Source organism: Prionailurus bengalensis, chromosome A3, assembly GCF_016509475.1.
Source record: "Prionailurus bengalensis isolate Pbe53 chromosome A3, Fcat_Pben_1.1_paternal_pri, whole genome shotgun sequence".
In the NCBI taxonomy this organism is placed as follows: domain Eukaryota; kingdom Metazoa; phylum Chordata; class Mammalia; order Carnivora; family Felidae; genus Prionailurus; species Prionailurus bengalensis.
Window position 1 is genome coordinate 2,946,665 of NC_057354.1, and position 7,833 is coordinate 2,954,497.

At 45.4% G+C, this 7,833-nt stretch overlaps 1 pseudogene; it reads left to right on the forward strand.

Moving 5' to 3' along the window:
* The first annotated feature begins 1,463 nt into the window (after positions 1-1,463).
* Positions 1,464-7,447, forward strand: LOC122466900 (annotated as a pseudogene).
* The last annotated feature ends 386 nt before the right edge of the window (positions 7,448-7,833 follow it).

Genomic DNA, 7,833 nt, shown 5'->3' on the forward strand with positions numbered 1-7,833 from the left:
GTGGGCTATTACTCAGCCATCAAAAAGCCATCAAAAAGAATGGAATCTTGCCATTTGCAATGACATGGTTGGAGATAGGAGGTATTATGCCAAGTGAAATAAGTCCAACAGAGAAAGATAAATACCATATGATTTCACTCATGTGTGGAATTTAAGAAACAAAACAGATGAATATATGGGAAGAGGGAGAGAGAAGAGAGAAACAAACCACAAGTGACTCTTAGTATTAAAGAACAAACTGAGGGTTGGTGGAGGGAGGTGCATGGGGGATGGGCTAAATGTGGGATGGGTATTAAGAAAGGTACTTGTTGCGATGAGCACTAGGTGTTGTGTGTAAATGATGAATCACTGAATTCTACTCTTGAAACCAATATTGCACTGTATGTTGGCTGACTAAAATAAAGAAAATATGTTTAGTGACTTGCTAAAGGCCAAGTGTGGAATAGTCAGAGTACAGATCCCCTAGGGGCTGCGGATGTAAGGGGAGGGCATCCACTTGCAAACTCTCTTCCACTGACTTCCACCTGGAGCTCAGGAGAAAGAGTGAGGGAAAGAGGCTGAAGAGAAACTCTCTTAGTGCAGTGGTCTGCACAAGTGGGATGGACAGCATGGGTAGGGGGGCAGCACCTAATCCTGTCTGAACTCTCCTCCCCAAAGAACAAAAGTCTTAAAACGCTGGGGGAGGAGAAGCAAACCCTGGTAATGCTTGGGTATAGATGGAGACTCACTGTGGTTGGGGGGAAGGAAAAGAATACTCTGTCCCTGGAGAAGTGGCAGGAATCCATCACAGGGACAGATCATAATGGGTTTCCTGATGCTAAAAGAGAGGCAGGACTTCTGAGGAAGCCCCATCCCCCAAACCCAGGGACACAGTGCCTTTCTAAGACTGTTGTTGGACCAGAATGTCACAGAGCTGCCTCTTACCCCCAGACTAACAAGCACAGAGGAATAAGCAACAGCAATCCTCAGTGTGGCCCAGGGGAAAGGAATAGAGACTCTTTTGGAGGCACTGACATCCAGGGAAGTCCTACAGCAGAGAGTACAGCAGTATCACTAAGAAAAGCTCTGACAAACCAGCCCCCACCTGAAATACAAGATAATACAGAGAAATTTTAAGCCAATAACCATAGCAATAACAAAACCCAAACCAACTCAATTTCTAGCTAGATTGGCTAAGTACCACCACACTAACAGCCCAGCAGAGGAAGGAGCCGGCCACATCCAAACATAAGTACTAATTACCTGGATCTCTACCATCTTACATATGGCATTCAGGGGTAACTAGAATGCATGTACAAGCCAGAAATTATGAGACAAACAGAAACTCTGCCAAGAGACAAAATAATCAATATAAGTAGGCTCAGGAGTGGCTCAGATGTTGGAAATATACATGATTTAAAACAGCCATGATGGAGGCCTTGCAGATGCCTCCACCACCCAGAAGCCCCCTACATTGCCTAGCCATGGTCGACCCCACCACGTTCTTTGACATCACCACAGAGGGTGAGTACTTGGGCCATGTCTCCTTTGAACTGTTTGCAGATAAAGTTCCAAAGACAGCAGAAAACCTTCATGCTCTGAGCACTAGGGAGAAAGGATCTGGTGATAAAGATTCCTGCTCTCACAGGACTGTTCCAGGATTTATGTGCCAGGGTACTGACTGGCAGCAAGTCCATCTATGGGCAGAAGTTTGATGATGAGAATTTCATCCTGAAGCACATGGGTCCTGGCATCTTGTCCTTAGGGAATGCTGGACCCGACACAAGAAGGTCCCAGCTTTTTGTCTGCACTGCCAAGACTGAGTGGTTGGAGGGCAAGCATGTGGTCTTTGGCAAGGTTAAAGGGGATAGATATTGTGGAAGCCATGGGGCACTTTGGGTCTAGGAATGGCAAGGCCAGCAAGAAGGCTACCACTGCCAAATGGACAAAACGAATACATTCGATTTGTGTTGTATCTCAACTGCCAGACCATTCCTTCTGTAGCTCGGGAGAGCACCCCTCCGCCCTCACCTGCTCAAGATCCCCTGTAATCTTTGTGTTCTCACTGCACTTATGTGGGTTCCATGTTTTCCCTTATTACCCTCCAAGTCTAGCTGGATTGCAGAGTTCAGCTTACAATTATGGAATTAAAACTGAACACCACCACCACCAAATAGCCATGATGGATGTGTCAAAAGTTTTGGAAGAGAAGAAAGACAGAATTCAGGGACAGTTGGGGGATTTCAGTAGAGAGATTATAAATAAAAGTCATGGTAATGGAGATAAAGACTTCCTTGAATGATGTACATGGTGCACAGGCAGATTATGATCCCTGGCTGCTGAAATTTGTGGCCAACGAGAGAAACGTTGGTGTGATCCCAGACTAGGACAGGTAAGAAGAGGGCTTGGCTATCTCACTCAAGAATTTTGACATTCTGGGGAACCATAAAGGTCTTTGATCTCGGATATGAAAAGATGTGATCAGTGCGTTTGAAAAATAGTGCCATGACTATTGCCGACAAGGGGCTCTTCTGGAAGCCAGTGTGAAAGAGGCTGAGTGGTGGGTGAGGGAGGGGGCAGGTGGAAGGGAACTGACTCCCAAGACGCAGGGTGAGGGACAGGGAGGCCTCACCCTCTCTCTGAGGGTTCCAGCTGCACAGGCTGCTGATGCTGTGGTCCCACTTGGGATCTCAGAACCTTTGTGGAGGAGGAGAGAACGTGAAGTGAGTTTCCACAGATGCTCCGGAGGTTCCCGTGGGAGAAGTGGACACACGTGGTCAGTTAGGGAAAGAGTGTTAGTGGTGGAGAAGCGCCAGTACCCCTGAACAGAAGAAGGTGGACTCAGCAATGCGGAGGTGTCTGTCCCGGCTACAAGATCAGAGGAGACGCCCAGGGAGAGACGGGTAGGAAAAGGGTGAAGACTATTTCTTGCCCTTCCATATTTTCCCCTAAACTGGAAATAACTTGATTTCTTACTTTCCCTCTAACCTGTGGTACTTTATCTTCTCTTGCTTTTTATTTATTTTTTACTTAATTTTTAAGGTTTCCTTATTTGTTTAGAGAGAGATAGTGAGAGAGTGTGGGAGGGCCAGAGAGAGAGGAGACAGAGAATCCCAAGTGGGCTTCGCGCTGTCAGTACAGAGCCCACAAACCATGAGACCATGACCTGAGCCAAAATCAAGAGTCAGATGCTTAACTTATGAGCCACCTTTTCTTGCTTTCTCAATAAGCATGTCACAGGGAAAATACACAAACATGTCCACGTGTAATTAAATATTCCCCAAAGAAAGGCGGGCTGCTCTTTTGTATCGACAGTTCCCTTTCTGCTGGTTGCTGTGCTCGGCCTCCTTCTTTTAAATATTGTTCAGACTGTATCTAGCACAGTGTCAGCTCCTCCGTGGTGCCCGATGATATTGGATGATGGTAATTATATGCGTCACTGGAACAGCACTGCTGTAAAACCAGCAGCCATCCCAACCCATAATGTCAGAGTTTAAAAAAAAAAAAAACAACCTTATTCTTCCTTTATATTATAGCACTGGATCAGAATCATGGGTTTCAAACCGAATAATAAAAGTAATTTCCTATGATGAAGATAGGGAGAAAAATAGTATTCATTAGACAACCTCCTATCTCACTTGGATTGTGTTAAACAGATAGATAAATGCCATAACGTAGTATAGAGATATAAAATATAGGGGCGCCTGGGTGGCTCCGTCGGTTAAGCATCCGACTTCGGCTCAGGACATGATCTCGCAGTTCGTGAGTTGGAGCCCCACGTCGGGCTCTGTGCTGACAGCTCGGAGCCTGGAGCCTGCTTCGGATTCTGTCTCCCTCTCTCTCTGCCCCTCCCCTGCTCCCACTCTGTCTCTCTCTCTCTCAAAAATAAATAAACATTAAAAGAAAATTTTTAAAAAATTCACCACAGTGTCAGGTGACTCAATGGTGGCATGAGAAGTGTTTAGCCCTTTCATTTGCTAAACTGCATTTCCTTTTTAAAATATTTTAAATGAACACAATTACCTTTAAAATGCATTTAAAATCTCTTTCTCCCTCTCATTACAAGAGGATCTACTCGAATTTCCCCATCAGCTTACTCTAGCACATTCCACATCCCAGATTTGTTCTGGAAACATCCTGGGAATTGAGGTACTTATGCTGTTCTCTGCCGTCTTGTGACGCACAGGTATGACCTGTTTGGTCTTCTCTAAGATGTTTCCTTGATGGGGCTGTTTGTCTGAAAGGATATTTAACCCAAATCCTAGGTTGTTTTTCATTTCTTTCATTTTTAAAACATTTTGCTACTATGCATATGACACAAACAGAAAACAGTAAAAATTTTAAAAGCACATCTGAATGATCGGTTACAAAATGCAATTGACTCGGCCATCCAGACCAAAACAGAATAGTTCTGCATTCCAGAAGCCTGCCTCCTGTGCCACCGAATGCCCTCTCCCCACTTCCCCTTCCACATCTTTAAATCCTCTCTCTGCCTTCTTCTTTCTAGTTTAATCACACAAATATACAGCTCTATATATTACAGTTTAGTTTTTTTAAATATTAGATAAAAGGGATGACAGTCTGACTTCCCTTGTGTGATGAGAGCAACTGTAGCATCTCCTTCGGTGCTGGCATGGTGACGACAGAATCGCTCAGCTTATACCGGAACATGTAGTCACTGTCTCCATGTTACAACGGGTTCTTGTTTTGCTGGGTATAGAATTACAGGTTGGTGCTTACTGTCTGTTAGTCCTTCTCACTGTCTTCGGGCTTGTATGTCTCCTGTTGAGAAGAGGGTTGTAAGCATCAGTTCATATTGTCGTTTTGAAGAAACCTTGCCTCTTTCTTCCAGCTATTTTTTAATTTTTTTAACGTTTATTTATTTTTGAGACATAGAGAGACAGAGCATGAACGGGGGAGGGGCAGAGAGAGAGGGAGACACAGAATCGGAAGCAGGCTCCAGGCTCTGAGCCATCAGCCCAGAGCCTGACTCAGGGCTTGAACTCATGGACCGTGAGATCGTGACCTGAGCTGAAGTCGGAGGCTTAACCGACTGAGCCACCCAGGCGCCCCTCTTCCAGCTATTTTTAAGAATTTAAAAAATTCCCTTTGCCTCTAGTGTCCAGAAGCTTTACTGTAACGTACCCTCGTGTGTAATTTTTAGAATTTACTGTTTGGATCTGCAAAGCTTCTGGGTCTGTGATTTTTGTTTTTTCATTAGCTTTATAAAGTTCTCAGCCGATATAATATCACTTCTGCCCAGTTTTCACTCTTCACTCTCTGGTATTCCAATTCCACACTCTGGCACTCCCTCAGTACCCTTGGGGTGTCTTCAACCTTATCCTGTACTTTCCATAATTTGTTATTCTGTGATATCTTCTTGACTTTGACATTTGACCTATCTCCCACTTCACTAATTATTTCCATGTCCAATCTATATTAAATCCTCCAACTTAATTCTAAATGTTTATGTATTTTTCTATTCCATAATGTTCAATTAATTCTTTTTTTAAAAGAATTTTGTAGGTTCTTTTGTAAGAGTTCCCAAAGGCTCTGTTTCCTTGAATATGATCATCAGGTTCTTTAAAGTCCAACAACTCTGGGGTGCCTGGGTGGCTCAGTTGGTTGAACGTCCGACTCTTGGTTTCAGCTCAGGTCAGGATCTCACAGGTTGTGAGTGTAAGTCCTCATCAGGCTCTGAGCTGGTGGTGTGGAGCCTGCTTGGGATTCTCTCTCTCTCTCTCTCTCTCTCTCTCTCCCTCTCTGCCCCTCCCCTGCTCTCTCTCTCACAAATAAATAAACTAAAAAAAAATATGGTTCTCCAACTCCAATCTCTGGATCCACTGTGAGTCTGTTTCTGTTGCCTGTATTTGCTGCTGATTTCTGCACATGTTGTCCTGCCATGTCAAGGTGCCCAGTTATTTCATGCAGTGTGCCAGAAGCTTTACTTTTTACAGAGCTTTGCAGAAATTATTCAGGTCCCCGTTGACGGATTTATGTTTGCTATAGCAATCCTAGAGCAATCCCATTTGAGAGATCACTAGAAGCTAAGGTGCAGAGGCTGTGGTGATCTGTTGACTCCTAGCCTGCCCCAACGACCTTAGAAGAGAAGCATCTCCTGATGTCAGCTTTCACTCCCACATCTTACACCCGCCATCCTTCATTCTCTTACTGTCTGTCGCAATCTCGCAGAGTTTTTAATATGTTGTATGATTGGTCTCATCCCCTTAGTCTACCATTTTTAAAAAAGGTTCTTTACCGGGGCGCCTGGGTGGCTCAGTCGGTTAAGCGTCCGACTTCGGCTTAGGTCATGATCTCCTGGTCTGTGAGTTCGAGCCCCTTGTCAGGCTCTGTGCTGATGGCTCAGAACCTGGAGCCTGTTTGAGATTCTGTGTCTCCCTCTCTTTCTGCCCCTCCCCTGCTCACGATCTCTCTGTCTCTGAAAAAAAAATAAACCTTTAAAAATTAAAAAAAAATAAAAATAAGAAAGGTTCTTTTTCGATCCATTAAATAAATATCTGTTGAGTCCTAGTCTGTGCCAGACTGTGTGTTGCATGCTGGATGTTCACTGGGGAGCCAGGGAGAGAAACACCACCCATGTGGCATTCATAGTCTAGTGTTTTAAGATTTAATTACTTGACCTCTGGTCCTATAGGACCTTATAAGGGCAGATTTGAAATGAATCCAGAAAGTACCATCATGGTCCACAGAAATGGCTGATCTCACAGGGTGAGCAGAGTCCTGGAACGATGTTGAGGGATCTTGCTGAAATACACAGAGGAGAGTCCTGGTCATGTGACGACACGTATTTGTTGGGGCAGGAAGTCCAACGTGCTCTCCTGCCCTTCCACCAGCACTGCCACCGGCAGACCATGGTGATGGTGACTTCTGCGACCCTGACCTGGCCCGCTGATGGTCTGGTTGTGGTAAGAGGACAGAAGGGGAGGAGTTGAAAGAACTTACTTAAGAGCCATTTAAAATTTAAACAGTGTTCATAGCCATCAAAGCCTCGAGGTGTTCTAAAGCAACACTACTCCCTCAGAACACTATTCCCTCATGTTTACACGATCTCTTCAAAGGCCCATTAGATCTAAACCTTTGATGTGTGACCGACTCCTTCAGTGGTGGCTTTTTGTCAGCTCAAATTTAAATCCAGTGGGGAAACGGACAAATTGGCTCTTTTATCCACCACTTTCAGTATCAACTCACAATGAACCGGGATATTTTCCCCACTTAAAAGCTACATGATGAGTTTATGAGCAGGACAAAGCGAATAAATATTCTGCCCAGGAGCTCCACCGGAACACAGAGTCAGACTTTCGGGACCGGAGCCGTGCACGCCACTCTCCTCCAGCTGAGCCTGTCTGATTCCATCTCTTCCTTGGGAGCACAAGCACAGCGTGTGGAGAAGCCACCGTCTCCGGCCAGTGTTGGGAAGGGTCCTGTGGATGCCGTGGCCCTGGGCTAATGCAGGTGTGCTGCTAAACTGAGGAGTAAGGGTCCTTCCGTAAAGGCCAGGGGACGATCGTTGCTGGAAGTGAGCTTGTGACGTAGAACTGAATCAACCCATCTCCAGCCCCCTTTGTTCTCTTGGACCAAACCGCAAGCTCACTGTAGATGCTGCACACACCTTTCTTTCTCCAGACGTCAGTGCTCGCTTTGGAAGGGGCGACCCAGGTGTGATGAGCGGGTTTGCACTGGGGACATCCAGTCACCTGCCCAGTGCTGGCGTCTCCTCTCCCGGCACTTCCTTGAGAAGACGTAGCATCCCTGTGAAAGCTAGTTTACCCACTGAAGAGGGTGTGGAAGAGAAGACACACGTAGAAAAATCTAACGATGAAATCATTCACACGT